The sequence below is a fragment of the Capricornis sumatraensis genome, chromosome 3 (genome assembly GCF_032405125.1).
Source record: "Capricornis sumatraensis isolate serow.1 chromosome 3, serow.2, whole genome shotgun sequence".
In the NCBI taxonomy this organism is placed as follows: Eukaryota; Metazoa; Chordata; class Mammalia; order Artiodactyla; family Bovidae; genus Capricornis; species Capricornis sumatraensis.
In genome coordinates this window covers 139,186,695-139,208,326 of record NC_091071.1, presented here as the reverse complement: position 1 = coordinate 139,208,326, position 21,632 = coordinate 139,186,695, and the positions used below count along the sequence as shown (strand labels likewise).

The following is a 21,632-nucleotide window of genomic DNA, read 5'->3' as shown; positions in this document are numbered from 1 at the left end:
TATAAATTGCCAGAGGATCTTCTTAAAATATAAGTCAGACAATGTTATTTCCTTATTTAAAACCCATCAGTGGTTAGCCATTATAACCAGAACAAAATTCTAATAAGCACTTCATCTTCTGGTCCCTTCTCACCTTTAAAAAATAATGGAGAAGAAAAAATGCAACTTTTTTCCTCCACATTTCTCTCCATCCCTTACCATCAGCCTTTCAAACCCTTGTATGCTGAGCAGCAGCTGTTAGCAGCTCATCAAAGGAAGGTACATGTAGTTGAGCTGACCTTCATGGTTCTCCCCAGAGGCAGAAGACAGCAACTTACCACATAATTCTAAACCTATGCCCTCCCTCTCCAAGTCTGTTTTAACCGTACATTCCTGCTAATGCTACCAGAAAATTTGAAACGTAAGAAATAAAAATCAAGAGGTAGAGGAAAGAAAGCAAGAAGCACAAAACAGTGTGATATAGTCTTCACATTTCATAACAGGCAGACAAAAGATAATGTCTTTTGATGGGTCTAAAAATAGTGCAGAGATAAATTATTTAACATTAAGAGAACTAAAAATAAAAATTTAACAGCCCTTGGGGAATTATGGGAGAGAAACTTTCCATTTCATTTTTTAAATGAACTCTGAATTCTTAGACTAAATAAATAAATGCAGTAGAGCAGTGACTAATTTTGCGCAAATATTTACACAAATTTTGCCCATGAGGGTGGGCATGTTTATATACGTAAATGGATCATCAGTTTTTCACCTATTGCAACATTTTTTCCCTCCGATTCCCAGCACTGCTGTTTGGAATTCCCCTACTAGAAACTGTCCCACCAAGGACTTCTTGCTGAAGGGCACTGTGACCTCACTAGCAGTCTCTTTGTGGAAAACTGTTCCTTAGGCCCTCTTCTGCCTCCATTTTCCAAAATTTCTTCCTTCCTGAATTGCCAACTACTTCTGGAGCCAGCTATTCTCACACTTTCAAACAATGACTCCACCTTTTAGAATTCCTTGTCTTTTTCCAACATGCCAGAAACTCAGGAAGCAACTACTCCACAAACACAGACCTTGTCTGGAATAATGAACAATCCCTAACTCAACCACCAATCTCGGTATTTCATTACCTCTTAGGAATACCCAGTCACCTCTCAATGAAGAATACTTTACAGAATTTTAGAACTGATAAAGGGCTGCAGAGAACAAACACACCCACATGAAAATAGCCCGAGACATAAAAAACCACTGGACTCCATACAGAACTACTAACTCCAATGTTTTCAACAACTTACCCCAGAAAGTTCCAGTGCACACAAAAGTTTGAGATTCCTCATCTAACCCAATCTCCTTATTTTTGAAATGAAGAAAGTTACATCCAGAGAGGTAAGTGAACTGTCCAAAACTGCCCACCTGATATGCAACCAATTCATTTTTCTACTCATACATATTCTGGTATCCCTTTTAAAGAAACCTGGGAGATAAAACATGCATTAGAAAGAAGCTATCTCAACATAATAAAGGCTACACATGAAAAATCCACAGCTAACATCATACTTTATGGAAGCTTTTTCTCTAAGATCAGGAATAAGACAAACATACCACTTTTTGCCACTTCTATTCAACTTAGTACTGGAATTCCTAGCCAGAACACTTAAATAAGAAAAAAACAAATGTCATTGCCTTTCATGAAAACTAAGGGGAAAGGCATGAAAATGAGGTGGAAAAGATATAAACTTATCTCTGTTTGTAAATCATCAGTTCAGTTCAGTCACTCAGTCGTGTCTCCAAAGAAGACATACAGATGGCTAACAGCACATGAAAAGATGCTCAACATCACTCATTATCAGAGAAATACAAATCAAAACCACAATGGGGTACCATCTCACGCCAGTCAGAATGGCTGCTATCAAAAAGTCTACAAACAGTAAATGCTGGAGAGGATGTGGAGAAAAGGGAACCCTCTTACACTGTTGGTGGGAATGCAAACTAGCACAACCACTATGGAGAACACTGTGGAGATTCCTTAAAAAACTAGAAATAGAACTGCCTTATGACCCAGCAATCCCACTGCTGGGCATACACACCAAGGAAACCAGAATTGAAAGAGACACGTGTACCCCAATGTTCATCACAGCACTGTTTACAATAGCCAGGACATGGAAGCAACCTAGATGTCCATCGGCAGACAAATGGATAAGAAAGCTGTGGTACATATACACAATGGAATATTACTCAGCTATAAAAAAAGAACATATTTGAGTCAGTTCTAATGAGGTGGAGGAAACTGGAGCCTATTATACAGAGTGAAGTAAGTCAGAAAGAAAAACACCAATACCGTATATTAACACATATATATGGAATTTAGACAGATGGTAACAACCCCTATATGCGAGACAGCAAAAGAGACACAGATGTAAAGAACAGACTTTTGGACTCTGTGGGAGAGGGCAAGGGTGGGATGATTTGAGAGAACAGCACTGAACCAGATGTGAAATAGATGACCAGTCCAAGTTCGATGCATGAAACAGGGCACTCAAAGCCCGTGCACTGGGACAACCCAGAGGGATGGGATGGGGCAGGAGGTGGGAGGGGGACTCAGGATGGGGGACACATATACACGCATGGCTGATCCATGTCAATGTATGGCAAAAACCACTACAATATTGTAAAGTAATTAGCCTCCAATTAAAATAAATAGAGTAAAAAATAATAAAGAAGGAAAAAACCGTATTAGAACTAATTGATGAATTCAGCAAAGTTAAAGAATACAAAAATCAACACACAAAACTTAGTTTCATTTTTATACATTAACAATGCAAAATCTTAAATGGGAACTAAGTGAACAATTCTATTTACAATAGTATCAAAAAGAATAAGTATTTAGGAATAAACTTAACCAAGCAGATGAAAGACCTGGACTCTGAACACTAAAACACTGATAAAAAAAAGAAACTAAACACAACACAAATAAATAGCAAAACATCTCATATTCATGGATTGGAAAACATAATACTGTTGAGATATCAATACTACCCAAAGCAATTTACAGATTCAGTGCAATCCTTATTAAAATTCCAATGATATTGTTTGCACAAATTTAAAAATCTATCCTAAAATTCATATGGAATTTCAAGGGACCCTGAACAGTCAAAGCCGTCTTGAAAAAGAACAAAGCTGAAAGTCTCATAGTTCCTGAGATAGTGAAGGACAAGGAAGCCTGGCATGCTGCAATTCATGGGGTCACAAAGAGTTGGACACAACTTACCAACTGAACAACAACAGTAATCAAAACAATATGATACTGATAGAAAGATAGACATATAGATCAGTGGACTAAAGAGCCCAGAAATAAATGCTTGTCAAATGACTTTCAATGAGAGTGCCAAGGCCATTCAATATGGAAAAGACTTTTAAATAAATGGTGATGGGAAAAAAAAGCAAACTTAATAACCACATGCAAAACACTGAAGCTGGATCCTTAACTTACATCATATACAAAAATTATTTTAAAATGAACGCTTAACCATAAGCCATAAAACTCTTAGAAGAAAATACAGGGGTAAGCTTAATGGCATGGGGTTTTGCAATGGTTTCTTGGCTATGAAACCAAAAGCACAGGCAACAAGAGAAAAAAATAGAAAAAGTTGAACTTCATTAAAATTAAGAACTAAATTTTAAAACTAAAAAACTCAGCTCATAGAATAAGAGAAAAATATGACTGGTAGCGATTGATACCCAGAATATGTAAAGAACTCTTACAGCTCAACTAGAAAACAAACAACTCAATTTTAAAATAGGCAAAGGAATGAATAGTCATGTCACCAAGAAAAAATATACAAATGGTCAATAAGCAAATGAAAAGGTGTTCAACATTACTAACCATCAGAAAAATGTAAAGCAAAACCATAATAAAATTCTACTTCACACAAATTAGGATGGCTGTTATTAACAACAACAACAACAACAGAAAACAAGTTTTGATATGGACATGGAGAAACTGGAATGCTCGTGAATTGCTGGCAGGAATGTAAATAATGAAGCTGCTTTGGAAAATGTTATAGTAATTCCTCAAAAAATTAAAAATAGAACTACCATATGACCTAGAAATTCCACTTCTGGGTACATACCCAAAAGAACTGAACATAGAGACTCAGATATTTCTATATCCATGTTCACAGCAGCATTATTCCCATCAGCCAAAGGTAGAACAGTCTAAGTATCTTTCAGCAAATTGATGAATAAACAAAATGTGGTGTGTGTGTGTCTGTGTGCATGAAAAAAGTGAAAGTGTTAGTCACTCAGTCGTCTACAACTCTTTGCAACCCCATGGACTATAGCCTACCAGGCTCCTACACCCATGGAATTCTCCAGACAAGAGTACTGGAGTAGGTAGCCATTCTCTACTCCAGGGGATCTTCCCAACCCAGGGATCAAACCTGGGTCTAGAGTGGAATATTAGTCATCCCTAAAGAGAACAGAAATTCCAATACATGCTTCAATAGGGATGAACCCTGCAGACATTATGCTAAGTAATATAAGCCAGTCACAAAAAAAAAGACAAATACGTTATGATTCTAGTCATATTAGGTATCTAAGACAGAGTCGCAGAGATAAAAAGTAAGATTCTAGTTGCCAGAGGCCAGGGAGAGGGAAGAATAGGGAGTAAATACTTATAGAGCTTCAGCTGGAGAAGATGAAAAACATTATGGAGACGGATGATGATGATGGTTGCACAATAAAACTCGTGTGCTCAGTTACTCAGTTATGTCTGACTCTTTGAGGGCCCATGGACTCTAGCCCACCAGGTCCCTTTGTCCATGGGATATTCCAGGCAAGAGTACTGGGGTGGGTAGCCATTTCCTCCTTAATACTACAGAATGTACACTTAAATGATTAAAATGTTAAAGTTTATGTTATATCTATTTTGCAACTATAAAGAAGTTTAACTTGCAAAAACAGAACTACTCCTTTTTCTTTCTCTTAAATATTACTCTCCATTTGTTTTATTCATCTAGCAATTAGCAAATCTCAGTTTCCAGCAAAACATCTCCAAATACTTCTTTTGAGCAATTTTCTTCTCAAGAGCTTCAGCTGAAACCCACTTTTCTGTGATCATCCACTCGTCAGGAAGTCCAGTGATTACAGTACAATCTATTTCCTTTAGCTCTGATATTAAGAGTTCCCCTCCAAAAATTCTGTGAAGACTCCTGACCTCACAAGGAAGCTCCTCTTCTCTGGCCTCAAGCAATCTCCCCAACTACTAAAGAAAGTACTGCTCTTTATGGAAATAAAAACTGTGACGCTCATTATTATAGCAATAACCCTTCTCTCATTCAGCCCACTGTCTGCTGATCTCAGAAGCACCATCTATCTTTTTGCAGTAAATAATACAGTATAATATTTTGAAAGCCACTGACACATCAAAAGCATTTTTAAACAGTACAATCTTGAACTTGTCACAAGGTCAATAAATATATTTTGGTGTTATTCTTACTTTTATTGTTATAACAAAAAAAGGCTCCATTTTAATTGCTTGATCTATGGCTTGAAAACAGAAAAAATCAAAAAAATTTTAATTAAAATGTGAATGGGACAAAGTAGGTAAATCCGCTTATTATAGTATTTGTAAACCACGAGTGAGCGTGATGCTTACGTCTTAGCAATCTTCCTAAGCTGTGTTCCAAACTGGGAAAGGAATACATTAAGGTTGTATATTGTCACTACTTATTTAACTTATATGCAGAGTACATCATGCAAAATGCTGAGCTGGATAAAGCACAAGCGAAATCAAGGTTGACAGAAGAAATATCAATAACCTCAGATAAGCAGATGACACCACCTTTAGGGCAGAAAGCGAAGAGAAACTAAAGAGCCTCTTGATGAAAGTGAAAGAGGAGAGTGAAAAAGTTGGCTTGAAACTCAACATTCAAAATATGAAGATCATGTCATCTGGTCCCATCACTTCATGGCAAATAGATGGGGAAACAATGGAAACACTGACAGACTTTATTTTCTTGGGCTCCAAAATCACTGCAGATGGTGACTACAGTCATGATATTAAAAGATGCTTGCTCCTTGGAAGAAAAGCTATGACAACTTAGACAGCATATTAAAAAGCAGAGACATTACTTTACCAACACAGGTCTGTCTAGTCAAAGCCATGGTTTTTCCAGGAGTCACGTATGGATGTCAGAGTTGGACCACAAAGAAGGCTGGGCGCCAAAGAATTTTTGAACTGTGGTGTTAGAGACTACAAGGAGATCAAACCAGTCAATCCTAAAGGAAATCAGTCCTGAGTATTCATTTGGAAGGACTGATGCTGAAGCTCCAATACTTTGGCCACCTGACCTGAAGAACTGACTCACTAGAAAGGACTCTGATGCTGGGAAAGATTGAAGACAGGAGAAGAAGGGGATGACAGAGGATGAGATGGTTGGATGGCATCACCAACTCAATGGACATGAGTTTAAGCAAGCTCCAGGAGTTGGTGTTGGACAGGGAAGCCTGGCAAGCTGCAGTCCATGGGGTTGCAAAGAGGCAGACACAACTGAGTGACTGAACTGAACTGAAGCTGTGTATATAAAACATATACAAAACTTCCTACTAGTAGTGACTACTTTATGATTGAGAGAGATAAAAAGTCACTCTGAAACAGATGGGAAGCCCTTGCAGGTTACTGATCTGAAGAGTGACATGATCCCAATTAGTATTTAAAAGAATCACTATGCCTGAAGAGTGTAAAACAGACTGGAGCCAGACTGACAGGAACTGGACCCAAGTAGGGATTAAGAGGTAGAAAGATATTTTAATAATACAAGGTAATGGTAGATTAGACCAGGTTGGCATCAGTGGAGCCAATGAGAAATGGTCAGATTCTAAATAGCCCTAAAGAGAGAATCAACAAGATCTGATGGCTTGAAGTTACGTTTAAGAGAAGGGTAAAGCTTCTAGGGCTTAGTTGGGAGGATGATTTTCCATTTACTCAAATGAGAAGAACATGGAAGGAGCACAATGCGGTAGGAGATATTAGAAGCAAAAGTTCTTCTTTGAACATGTTAAGTTTGAGTCATCTTTTAGACATCCAAGTGGAGATGTGAGATAAATAGTTGGAAATGTCTGGGTATCAAGGAAGATGATGCTGTTTGTGAAAGAACTAAAATTCTTAAATGTTCCATGACAAACAAGTGTATGACAGAAATGAATCAAAGACGCTCCTGAACATTTATCACATTAGGGTGTTCAAACACATCAGGGCAGAGCCAGGAATTCCAGAGAACTAAAATGGAAAAACAACATAAGAGCTGATGAGCAGACAGGATAGTTCATAAATAAACTAACTGAGTAATAATCCTAAAGCGCATCAGCAGATCTTAAAAGGATTAATGTCCCAAATAAAAGAATAAAAAGAAAAATATAGACATATTTCATTAGAAAGGAAGCAATAATAGTTAACTATTTCCAAAAAAAAAGTTTTATGCACCACTGCAAAGCCAAAAATAAGGCAGCATCATCCCAATGCCCCACTGGTTCTGAAGGGAACGAGTAATCGCTTTTATGCTGCCCAGCAGTGATAAATGCCTCTAACTATGGTCTGAACATTCTACAGAGATGAAAGTCCGTTACATTGTACAGGGCAGACCATAGCAATTAACAAGAGTTCACTAACTATTTTTAGCCATGATTTATAAAAGAAGGGGAGTCAGTGTATGAACTCTACTTGGTTAAGGCAATTAAAAGGCATAGCCCAAAATTTCACTTCTTGGTCATAACCTGTTCAATAATATCACAGGGTCCAAACAAAAACAGAATTGTATTTCTAATATTTTTACCCTGTTAAATATTTCTGGCTATGAGGACTACATACTATTCTATCTGCTATGATTTTATAACTGTTGGCATTCCCTTCCAAAGCCAGAAAACTATCAATAGCAAATGAAAATATTTCTTGGGTTTTGTCTTGTTTGGGGAATTTGGGAGAGGAGAGAAAGGTGAATATCCAATAGGGACAGTTCCAGGGATATTATCATACGAATGTGTGTTACACACAGTGTTTGGTGCCACACCATATCTGTAACTGGCAATTACAGAGATGTTGTTTTTGTGTTTAGTTGTTCAGTTGTGTGCGACTCTTTGCGACCCTTTGGACTATAGCCTGCCAGGCTCCTCTGTCCATGGGATTTTTCAGACAAGAATACTGGAGCAAGTTGCCATTTCCTCATCCATGGGAGCTTCCTGACTCAGGGATCGAATCTGCGCCTCCTGCGTCTCCTGCACTGGCAGGCAGGTCATTTCCCCACTGAGCCATACACAGATATATAGACATATAATTAGGGATTCCAGGTGGCTCAGTGGTAAAGAATCCAGCTGCCAATGCAGGAGACACAGGAGGAACAGGTTCCACCCCTGAGTCTGGAAGATCCCCTGGAGAAGGAAATGGCAACCCACTTCAGGACTATTGCCTGGGAAATCCTATGGATAGAAGAGCCTGGCAGGCTACAGTCCATGGGATCGCAAAAAGTCAGACATGACTGAGCAACTGAGCATGCACACACAGACATACAATTAGACACAGAAAACAGTTCACCTTAAAAACTGTGTCAAAATGCTTGATTCTAAGCCTACCTTGGAGTGTACTAATCACTGCAAAGGTTCAGGGAAAGCTCTTCTATCTGCCAGACTACAAACACCACGTAGACACACTGCAGTTTAGAGGGTGGCAACCTCCAAGGCATCATATCACATCCTTGAGTACTTAGTGATAGCACATGCATGCTCAGTCGTGTCTAACCCTTTGTGATCTCATGGACTGCAGCCCACCGGGCTCCTCTGTCCAGGGGATTTCTCTGGCAAGAATACAGGGAGTGGGTTACCATTTCTTTCTCCAAGGAATCTTCCCAACCCAGGGATCAAACCCAAGTCTCCTATGTCCCCTGCATTGGCAGGTGGATTCCTTACTAACTGCACCGCCTGGGAAGCCCCCCGCAAGTATTTATTCTTGCATAAACACTCTAGTCTCATCTGAGGTGGATCAGTCGAGCTCACCAGCAACCATAAAACCAGGAAGACTCAGAGAATCACCCTTCCCACAAATGTCCTCATAATTACTTCTAAACCCACCTTCTTTTCTAATAAAACAACTGTTTGTCCATAAAAGAGCACAGCTTGGATTTCCTAGTCAGTAATTAACAGATAACATTTACTGAGTACTTCCTACATGCCTGGCACTGTGCAAACTACTTTACGTGGGTGATACCATTTTGACCAAGCATAGCCTCTGGGGTGGGTACTATTATTAAGTCCATGTTATTGACCCCCCTCCCCCCCCAAAAAAAATCTAGAGCTTAGAAAGGCTAAGTAACCTACCCAAGTCTAAATAGCTGGTATTAGCAGATCTGAGAGACCCTCTGACCTCTGACTCCCCAACCATTCTTCCCCTGCTATGTGGGAAAGGAGTTTAAGTAAGTCAAGTAATATCTGACACTCTAAACAGCCTACTGCTACTGCGAAGTCACTTCAGTCGTGTCCGTCTCTGTGCGACTCCATAAACGGCAGCTCACCAGGCTCCCCCGTCCCTGGGATTCTCCAGGCAAGAATACTGGAGTGGGTTGCCATTTCCTTCTCCAATGCATGAGAGTGAAGAGTGAAAAGTGAAAATGAAGTCACTCAGTCGTGTCCGACTCTTCGCAACCCCATGGACTGCTCCATGGGATTTTCCAGGCAAGAGTACTGGAGTGGGTTGCCATTGCCTTCTCCACTAAACAGCCTAGTGTGAATCATATTTATCCCACAAATAAATGCCTATACTGGATCATTAAAATACCAGTTTCCCTGCTTAGGACTGAAATATCATGTTTGTGTAGAAACACTGGTTATCACATGCTGGTAAAACATTTAAATTGGGCATTAATGGGGAAAAGAAGGCAAATTAACCAGTTCTTAGTAAGTTCAGCTCTTTATGACCTATTTCTTCAGGCTGCATGCACACTACTACATTAAAAAATATTTTAAAATACTAAAAAATAAAAGGCTCTCATAGAACAGTCAAATGTCCGACATGTGATTTGGAAATGCCCAACAAGAACTCCCTTGTTCAGTAAAGAAGGCAGAAGGAGAATCTAATAGAGGAATAAAGAAATTAAGGAAGATCAATAAGCAAAGGTAAGCAGATAATGAAAATACTATGAAAATGGCAGCATTTTCAACAAGATTGTTTATCTAGAGTTCATTTAGGAAAAAAAAAAATGTTAAGAAAACCAACTGGTTGCAGAGGAAGACCAGGGGAGGTGTATGTGGTTGTGAACCCTTGGTGTGTGATTGGTTCACGTGCTGTGCTGTGTGTGCTGCGCTTAGTCGCTCAGTCGTGTCCAACTCTTTGCCACCCCATGGACTGTAGCCTGCCAGGCTCCTCTGTCCATGGGGATTCTCCAGGCAAGAATACTGGAGTGAGTTGCCATGCCCTCCTCCAGGGGATATGCCCAACCCCCAACCCAGGGCTCAAACCCAGATCTCCTGCATTGCAGGTGGATTCTTTACCATCTGAGCCACCAGGGAAGCCCTGGTTCATAGGCCCTTATTATTGAGATGAAAAGTGTCTAAAAAGGTTGTAAACTTCCCCAGTCAAACCCAAACTCCAGAAGTGCTAAGCAAAGAGAACAAGGGCCTAAAAGTCTACAGACCAAGGTTCTGATCATTCTGGTCATGCCAATAATTCAAGACCTAGAGTAACTGATCTGGCCTCTTTGGATTCAGTTTTCTCATGCACAGAAATAATAATCATCTAGTAAAAGAAAAACTTGTGTTATTGCTCTGAGGACCATGAGAGATTATAGATATGAAAATGCCTCAGTAAAACTGTGCAGGTTCACTGCAAAATGAGTATTATATGTGTTACTACCAGTGTACTGCAGAATGAGTGCAGGTTGATTTAATGCTGAAAAAGTGAAGAGCAAGGAGGCACATGCAGGTGGGAAGAATGATCTAAATGTTGACTGGTTTATATTATTAATGGAGCCCATCTGCAACACAACTATTAACTATTGATATTATAGTATTACGGTATTAGCAGGCCTGTTAACAATCAAAAGACAATACAAAGCACCCCGCTAAGTGATCCAGACTACAACTTGATACAGCAAATTCCTGAACATCCACAGTTAAAAAAAAAAAAAGAAGCAGCAACAGCACTGGAACAGATACTGGAGTTCAAGAAGATGCTCAAAAAATCAATGTCTTCATGGCTCTGGACTGTTTTGTATGATATGTCTTTCGTTATACTTAGATTTGACTCGTACACTTAATCTTTAGCCCCACTGAGGGCAGAAGAAGATCTAGGAATGTGTGATTATCTTGTTCTTCCTATCCACAAAAGGTTTAAAACATGCCAGAATGACTCCCTCATGTGGACACTGCCACGCAAATAAAAAAGAGGTGAATGTCCCCAGCTATATAATAACAAATCACAGCTAAAGAGCAACATGACCACTGGTTATGGGGTCCCACTTGTATTTCTCTGTTCATTGGTTTAACTTAACTCTCTGTAATTCATGTCTATCAGTAGAAGAGATACTTGGATACATATTTCTATCCATTCTATGTCTAAATAGAAAGCTTTGAGAACATTTAGCACTGAGGCAGTTCTCGTTGACAAACATTTATCACAATAGATTTGAACATAGATCTTGAATTCATTAATTTGCAATGCTCCAGATGAGGAAAGTAACCTCTGTCTACTCTTGAGCCAAAGAAGACACCTGTATTAAAAAACCTTATCATCTGGAACATAATTCCCCGTCTGGCTCTGTCTGTACTTGGTAACCAACGATGGAGGACACACCTCTCATTTTCTCTTGAGACACAAAAACCGTATCTTGATTTGCTGTGAATGAACGTAATTGTTTTTAACTTCTCATTATTCTAACTAAAATATGATAACTGAATCCACCCTTTCATAATAGAATTCCTAGCACTGGATTTGATTTAAATTGTACTGAATTTATATAAATTCTAAACACAAAAGCTCCTTTGTAAAATTGCAAAATTAAGAGGCTCTGTGTATTGTGAATGAATGAGGTTTCCATAAAACTACAGATACCCACGTCATTTGTGAACTGAATACTTTGAATAAAGCCTTATGATTACATACATTTTTGAAAGGAATAAAATATTTTCATCTGAAAACATATTCTCTAGGAGCAATTAATTATTCAGATCTTAAAGACGGAGAGGAAGAACCTTCTGAAGCAGGAATTTAACCTGCAAATTTAGGTATTTGAACGTAAAAAAATAGGTCAAGAACACATTACTGACAGTTTGAGTTATTGCAACTGATCACAAGAGTTTTCCATAACTAGCTCCCTTGGGGCTTCTCTGGCTCAGATCGTAAAGAATCTGTCTGCAACGCATAAGACCTGGGTTCAATCCTTGGGTGGGGAAGATCTCCTGGAAAAGGGAATCACTACCCACTCCTGTATTCTTGCCTGCAGAACTCCATGGACAGGGGAGCCTGGTGGGATACAGTCCATGGTGTGGCAACGAGTTGGACACAGCTGTGCAACCAACACACATACACACACAAGGGTTTTCCATAATAAGACCCAGAGTTTGCATGGATATGAATGGAATCATCTGGACAAAATTAACTCCTGCCATGGACTGACTTTTGGGTTAAAAGAGGCCTGGAGAAATGCTGAAAGGAGAAAAGACCAGCAAATGTGTAGGATTCAGAAGGGGGGGGGGTGGTGCAGGGGCAACAGCTCTCTTCCAGAGCACTTCACTTTCTCTTCTTCATCCCACAAGGAAAATTCATCAGCTGAAATCATGCTTGCTGCATGTGGATAAAAGGAGTCATGTGATGCACTAAGTGTTCCAGGAAGATTAATCTGTCAGCACTGGGGCTGATGGATTGACAGAGAGAAAAAGAGAGACAAGAGGCGATGACAAGAACACAATGCAGAAGAGGAGGCAAGGATGGATTTGGGGAGAAACGTCAAGACTTAATATGTGACTACTTATAGACAGAAGACGAAGGAGAGAAAAGAGTCAACGATGACTTCCAAGGTTCACTCTCAGGTGGCTGAGAAAACAGTGGTACCACTGAGAAACATGAGCAAGGCAGCCAGGACAGCTCTGGCCCTGTGTGACTTTACCCTCAGCCTGGGTGATGCCACCAACGCCGGGCAAAAGTAAAGGTGAAGTCGCTCAGTCGTGTCTGACTCTTTGCAACCCCATGGAATGTAGCCTACCAGGCTCCTCCGTCCATGGGATTTTCCAGGCAAGAATACTGGAGTGGGTTCCCATTTCCTTCTCCAGGAGATCTTCCAGACCCAGGAACTGAACCCAGGTCTCCAGCATTGTAGGCAGACGCTTTACCATCTGAGCCACCAGGAAAGTCCCTGGGCAAAGCCAATGAGCAAATAAATGCTCTTTGTTATTTTATGACTGGCTTTGGAGAGGACAGTTACTTGGCTGACAAAGATCTGCCTAATCAAAGCTATGGTTTTTCCAATAGTCATGTATGGATGTGAGAGTTGGACCATAAAGGCTGAGCGTCAAAGAACTGATGCTTTTGAACTGTGTTGTTGGAGAAGACTCTGGAGGGTCCCTTGGACTGCAAGGAGATCACACCAGTTAATCCTAAAGGATATCAACTCTGATAATTCATTGAAAGGACTGATGCTGAAGATGAAGCTCCAGTACTTTGGCCAGTTGATGCCAAGAACGGACTCATTAGAAAAGACCCTGATGCTGGGGAAAATAGAAGGCAGGAGGAGAAGGGGACGACAGAGGATGAGATGGTTGGATGGCATCAGTGACTCAATGGACATGAGTTTGAGCAAGCTCCGGGAAATGGTGAAGGACAGGGAAGCCTGGCAAGCTGCAGTCCATGGGGTCGCAAAGACTCGGGCATTACTGAGAGACTGAACACTGACAACAACAAAAGAGACAACAGTGGCCTATAATCTGTTAACAAAACCTGAGAGTAAGTGAAGACAGAATGGCACAGTAGTTATATAGTTATCAGGAAGGAGCCAACCCAGGAACAGAAAGAGTGGAAAATATAACGTAGGGACACAGGATGAAGCAAGACTTTGAAGGGCATGACTTACCGTGGAAAGCATGTGTGCTAAGCCACTTCAGTCATGTCCAACTCTTTGCCACCCTAAGGACCATAGCCCACAGACTCCTCTCTCCATGGGATTCTCCACCCCATGGAGTGGGTTACTATACCCTCCTCCAAGGGATCTTCCCAACCCATGGATCAAACCTGCATCTCTTGCATCTCCTGCACTGGGAGGTGGGTTCTTTACCACGAGTGCCACCTGGGAAATCCTACCATGGAAAGCACTGTGGCCATCAAATCAAACCAAGGTGAAATGATCAAAAATGGTTCAGACTTTGTGGGAGAGAAGAATCAAAGACTGGGGTCCAAACTCAAACTCCTCCAAGTGCCCGGCAAGTAACAGAAGGACAGGTAGGTATTTGGCAGTAAGGATGGGGTTGCGGGGCACTGAAACAGCACTCACCCACCCCATCTAAAGAGAAGCCACAGTAGGTAAGTTACTCCCACCCAAGACCATAGGCCCGATCTTCCAGTTCGCCAAGAGCAACCATCCCACCCACGATTCTCTACCACATGTACCATTTCATCTTCTTCAAGCGCTTGCCAATGCCTGAAATCTTTGTGCTGTTGTTGCTACTGTGTTTACAGTCTGTCTCCTCCCACTGGAAGGCAAGTTCCCTAAGGAGCCAAGAACTGGCCTTCGATGTTCAACCAGTCACACGCTCACCTCTGGACTTGTCAGAACTGAACCATTTGACACAAAATAAATTAAAATGCTTGATCTCTTCACAGTCTTCATAGCCTTTCTCCTTGGCCACCTGCCATGCCCAACACACCCAAGTCTCTCTCCAGCCTGGCCTCTGGAAAGGGTAAGACCTGGGTTTGAATCCTGACTCTGTCAGCCATGCACTAGCTGTTTGTACTACTACTACTAATTCTCAACTGCTGCCTCTATAAACATGTCCATTACCGGATTTCTGGAGGAATTAAGTGAGTCTTTTTTAAATTGACTCTGAATGTAATGAGCTTCCCTTGTGGTTCAGCAGTAAAGAATCTGCCTGCCAATGCAGGAGACGTGAGTTTGCTCCCTAGGTTGGGAAGATCCTCTGGAGAAGGAAATGGCAACCCACTCAGTATTCTTGTCTGAGAAATCCCATGGACAGAGAAACATGGGGGACTACAGTCCTTGGGGTTGCAACAAAAATTGGACACACCTTAGCAACTAAACAGCAACATGAATGCAATGATAACACCTGTTTCTTTTAAATTTCCCACACTCACCTCACTTCTCTCCCCAAGGCCAAAGCTGCTGACTGTGGGCCCCTCTGCACCTCTCCATTCTCTCCATCTCCCGAAAACTTGTCTCCTAGTTGGTCTCTAGGACCAGCTCCATCATTTCTTCCTGGCTGAGGTTTCCTCTGACTTTCCTGAGTCCCTGCAGCCCTTTCTTCCTACAATCAGCAATACTCTGAGAGGAACCACACACACACCGCCAGCTGCCTTGTTGCTGATGTCCAGCAAGTCAGAGCAAAGGGAGGGACTGAGTAGTTCTCTTCCTCACTTTTCCCAGAGTCTAACACAGGGCCTCATTCAAAACAGGCATTAACCCAATGGAACTGAACACCTCACAGATGTAAATCTGATTGACTAGAAACTATATGAGTGGATACCTTGGGCTCCACCATTGAGAATTAACCAGTTGCAATGACAAAATCTCCCACACAGTCAGCTCGTGATTATCCACATTAACGGTGAGTGACAGGGACAGGAATAATCTAAGAACTGTTAATACAAATATTCTCACAATTTTAGGTAATATAAGTGCAATTTATGCAGTGCTAATAACTCGAGACCAAAATTCTGTCTCTGGCTGCTCTGTCACAGTGCCAAAAATACTTAACAGTAACTTCAGGCTCTTTTGAATGTCAATTTAATTATAACATGAAATTTCACAGAAAGCACTGCACTCTTTCTAACACAGGAGTGTTCAACCATCAGTTCATTAAACAGATATTTACTGACAGCCTATTATATGCCAGGCATTATAAGGAAAACCATTACAGGCCTGAATTCTGTGTATTGCAATTTTGTAATGACTGCTTAGGAAGACCTAGAAAATGTGGGAAGGCCACTGAGGCCAATACCAAAGTCTGTTTTACCAAATAACCTAGTAGTGGTCACACTATCAGTTCTGAGGACACTGTATTTGTTTCCACTGTCCCACACCCAGAGCAATGGAGCAGCTGGCTTCTGGATGGTCAAGAAATGTGGAACCAGCCTTGTCCTGAAGCAGAGCAGGCAGTAACAATAACCACGGAGATCTAAAGCCACTTAAACCTTTCTAGTCACCCTGGGGTGGTGGGAATAGGCGTGACAAAAACAACTTTTGTTTTTCTGGGTTATTGCTGGGGCATTTTACAGAACGAAAATCCTGCTCACACCCAGGGTCTGGACATTTAGATAAAAATTTGACTTTGGGATTCCCACCAAAAGTCCCTCTTTGCTTTCCACAGATGCCTTCAAAATAATCACTTAGTGACGAAGACTCAGCACTTTCAAAGCACAGGGGGCCTGAGTTCAATTCCTGGTCAAGGAACTAGATCCCGCATGCCTCAGCTAAGACTTGGTGCAGCCAAATAAAAAAATATTAAAATAATAATAATAATAATCACTTAGAGGTAAGCCTGGGAACAGTTAGTGACCTCTGACTCAACCACCTTATAAGTGATAGGTACTTGCTACCCTCTCTATCTTTTGTTCACTGATGACCTGGGACAATGGACTTTCCTTCCCCACCTCCTTCTCATTCACTGCCCCATAACCCTTTCTAGGATCTGTAAGTAATAATCTTGTGACTCTGCTTCCTTTGCACGGTATACTGAAAGTGTGCTTTCAATCCAAATGACTTAATTGATTACACTTCCCTGAAGTGGGAGCCTGGATGCTGAGGGAGTTACTAGCCAAACCATGTGGGTGGCTTGAGCCCCCTCATTGAACAGGTCATAATCTGTATGTTCTTAATTCAATACACCAGCTCCAACCCCTCAACACAGTAATGAGGGTCATTGCGTGTGTGCGTGCTAATTCACTTTAGTAGTGTCTGACTGTTTGCGACCTTATGGACTGTAGCCCACCAGGCTCCTCTTCCCCTGGGATTCTCCAGGCAAGAATACTGGGGTGGGGTGTCATGCCCTCCTCCGGAGGATATTCCTGACTTGGTGGCTCTGACAGTAAAGAATTTGCCTGCAATGTGGGAGACCCAGGTTCGATCCCTGGGCTAGGAAGATTCCCCTGGAGAAGAGCACGGCATCCCACTCCAATATTCTTGCCTGAAGAATCCCAAGGACAGAGGAGCCCAGTGAGCAACAGTCCATACAGTTGCAAGGAGTCAGACATGGCTGAGCAACTAACACTTTCAACACAGGAGGGAAGGTAACAAAAAACTGAGCCGAGGAGATGACTTTCATCTTCCCCCAGAGCCTGTGCTGTCCATAAGGTACCCGTTCCATCCCTTCCCAGCTGCAAGAGAAAGGAATCCTCAAAAAGTAGGATTCAAGGCAAGTACTTTGACTAAAGGCAAGTTTCAGGAAAAGATCTGAAGGGGAGCAGAATATACTATCCCAAAATATGCCTCTTTGGCATAAACATTATTTTAGGCTGGTTATTTTTAAGAAACACCAGACACAGGAGAAGCTCTGTAAACCAAGCAGAAGTTACTCTTTTGTAAGAGACATTTATATGTATAAGAAGTCTCTATTTATAAGGGGTTTCCCTCTCCATACCGGAAAGAGGAAGATGCTCAAAGACACCAGAAACACTTAATCAGCATAAAAGGCAACAATTTAAATCTGCATACAATCTTACCCTCGTTTACTGTGCTTTTCCTGACAGTCTCTCATCAGTGGCTCCCCAGTCCCCACAGCTGATCTTCAGCAGGACAGCTATTTAAGCTGATGGCTGGGCCATTTCAAAGTTACTCGGTTTTACTCCGTCTCTCCCACGCACACAGAAGACATACACATTATTAAATACAACTATTAACTGTCGATATTATAGTGTTATGGTGTTAAACTTCTATTTTTCTCCTATTAACCTGTCACAGGGTGTGTCTCAGCCAAGAATCTTGAAAAGTAGAAGAAAAATTCTTTTTATTCCTCCCCAGATTCATTAACTTTCTCAGAAACAGATCTCATAGGATTATCTATTAATTAATTAATTTATTTATTTATCTAAATGGATTATTTTCCTTTTCAAATGTATATTTCATCAATAAACTGAATGAATGGTTGATAAAATGCTTGTGTTTAGTAATCATAAATTCCATTTATGCTTATAAAAGTCTCTAAAAGTAAAGAAAAGTCTTGATAACACAGCAAAACTATGTTTCCAATTCAGACCCTATCACTTCCACATGGTGGTAAACTAACTTCCTAGTTAGTAAGAAAAAAATTACAATAAATCATCAGAAAATAATGCTGTCTCTAAAAACACCTGAATTTGGGTAAGTTCCAAAAATCAAGGAATATTACTACTTAGGTCTGAAGTAACCAAGTTTCCAGTCCGCCCTAAACCATCTAGGTTTATGCCAATTATCCTGGCATAATTACCAGGTGCACCTATTTTCACTCTCAAAAAATGTCACAGTTTGGACGGTGAGTTACACAAAACCCTATCTAGAGATAAAAGGATTCCTAAACCATCTTTGACAGAGAAAACTTTAAGATTTTCAAAAGCACTAGTGTTAACAGCAGTGCTTTGCAGTCTGCTTTTAAACTTACTGATTTTGAAAGAGTTAACAAACATTGTAACTTTCACAGCTGTAAAGTAGTAGCGCCTGGTCAACTCTGAATATTTAGAAGTAAATACGGAGCTCTGCCTCGAAATCTATATCTGGAAATCTCCCTCTCCACCTCTATCCCCCAATCTAGGGACCCAGGAGAATGGCACAGTGATTCAGCATTTCTAAGACATTCATTAAAATGTGCTTGAGTGCAATAAAATCAGGGGAGAAAAAAAGGTGCAAAATACACAGATATTAAAATCAAAACTTCTTATAAAAGCAAAAATAAGGAAATTGTATACTTTCTCTCTTACTGAAGCATTTGGAAAGCTGCTGGATTGACATGCATCTCCCATCACTATGTTAGGTAAGTCAGCCAAAGATCTAGCAGAAAACATATGGAACACCGTTTGTCAACGAGTTTGAGAGAAGCTTCAAAACAGAAGCCCAGGGGAAATCACAGGACACAAAGGGAAATTTCAGCGAAACCACCATACAGGAAGAACACTGCTTACACCTGTCCAAGAGCACTGTTTGGAATCTTGCTGACCTCTTCTTGCATCTCCTAGAAGACAGACCATGTCTTGTTCATCCTTGTTCTCCTTATCTCTTATCTCTGAATCTTTACTACTTTGCACATGAGAACAGTGCTACAAATACTTGTTGAGTCAAACTAATAAGTAGAAAATGTTTTCAAATGTAATTTTTGCATAAACAGCTGTTTTGAAGATAGGAGAAACTCAACCACCAAGAGCGGTGGAAATAGAGGTAATATCCTTCCAAAAGCAAGTGTGCTCCACAGTGAGAAATCTACTCCTCTGCATGTGTACATGAGTGCATGCATGCTAAGTTGCTTCAGTCATGTCCAACTCTTTATGACCCTATACCCTACGGAGCCTGCTAGGTTTCTCTGTCCATGGGATTCTCCAGGCAAGAATACTGGAGCAGGTTGCCATGCCCTCCTCCAGGGGATCTTCCCAACCCAGGGATTGAACTTACATCTCTTCGTCTCCTGCATTGGCAGGTGGGTTCTTTACCACTATCACCATCTGGGAAACCCATTCCTCTATATGAGCGGTGGGTAAAGTTTTAACAACCTCATTATCATAAAACTTCTGATATATTGTAGTCAAACCAAGTCCCACCAAACAAAGACAGGAGTCAGCCATAGCCTGAGTTGTTAAAAAAAAAAGAAAAAAAAGTTCCCCTAAAGTTTCCTTCATCTCAACTCAAGAGAACTTCTTTAAAATAGACTTTCTGGCCATTTTTTTTTTCTTCCTCCAGCACCCTATGCAAAAGGCACTGGTGAGTTTGAGAACTTGTCACCAAACTATAGAAGATCTTATTAATTAGTAGGAAAACCATAAAATTGGCCTCAGTGTCTTTATCAAGAGGAACTTTTTCTTCCTTGAAGACTCACCCACTCCTCCTACCAACAAGACAAATGGGTAGACAAGATTCAGGAGTCAACCCATCAAGTTACATACAAGCAGCTGGGAAAAGGGCTGTGAGTATAGAGACCCCTGCACCTCAGCTAAGGTGGGGAGCAGCCACTTCACAACAACGTGAAGAAAGTTAACTTCTCCAATAACATCTTATATGAAGGATGCATTTTCTCAGAAACCTGACCTGTAAATATTAAATATTCAGGCCCCTTGAATTTTATGTTGGTGGTTTTACAGTCACGGAAAGTCATCTGATGACCTTAAATGTCTAACTCCCCATTTGGAAAATGGGAATAAATACTGTTACCTAAGTTTTAGAAAACTAAGGAAAGTAATGATGCAAACCATCTACTTTCCTTAAGTTCCAGATGTTTAGAAAATGACTGCTCTTCTCAACTGAACAAGTATAATCTGTAGGTGTTCAGAACCACTTCCCCCACAATGTGTCACTTTTGCATCAGGATTATTTTGAGCTAAAGGTGCAATCAAGACCCTGCAAGTTCAAGAGAAGCCACTGCTCCTCCCTTAACAACTCAGAAGAATTTAAATTGAGGATTTTTCCCAGAAAAGATTTATTACCAGAGATTAATTTTAGCTAAGTGGCCCCATCTATATGGCCAGCAAACATCTAATTACCAGCCATCCACTCTTTTTATCATCTTATGAATGAGCCTCCTGTCCCTGGGAGCTCCAGGGCCCTATGCCATTCCTTAGCTTAAGATGGTATACATGCCTCATTTTATCTTTCCGTCTCTGACCCTCTCAGGTATGCAGGGGCCTCAGACCTGCACATGTATACATATGAAAGTAAATTTCACTTTCTCTTGTTAATCAAACTCATGTCAATTTAATATTTGGACCAGCGAGAAGAACCTAGAAAGCTAGAAGAAAGTTTTCATAGAAGAAAGTTTTCTTCCTCTCTCACAAGTCCAAAGTAAAATATTTAACACAGAAACTCTATTTTCTGTTGCTAATAAAGAAAAAGGCACTGATAATCCATTACAGAAATCTGCTTGGGGTCCAAAATATTATTAACTCAAATAATGACTAGTAAGCAGGAAAAAAAAAGATTCCTTAAACTCTTTGAATATTATGCACCTTCATCTTCCACTGAATGCTTTTTTAAAAAAATCAGTGACACTTTCTGAACCAAAGTAAAGCAACTGCTCACAATGAACAAGACAGATAAAGTCTTGAAAGAACTGATCTCTGAGTTACATAAATTGTTTGTTTATATTCACCATAATACTTCAATATGTCATATTATTTACCTACTGAAAATATAACCAAAAAAAAAGTATTGACTAACTAAAGAAAGAGGTTGTTTAAACTTAATGACTCGATTTCTAAGTGAAAGTGTAGA

The 21,632-nt window shown here is 40.5% G+C and overlaps 1 protein-coding gene across 1 annotated transcript in view; it reads right to left on the bottom strand.

The window, feature by feature from the left end:
* ADAM23 (ADAM metallopeptidase domain 23) overlaps nucleotides 1–21,632 on the bottom strand; it is a 186,275-nt gene that overhangs the window by 162,672 nt on the left and 1,971 nt on the right. The window lies entirely within an intron of this gene.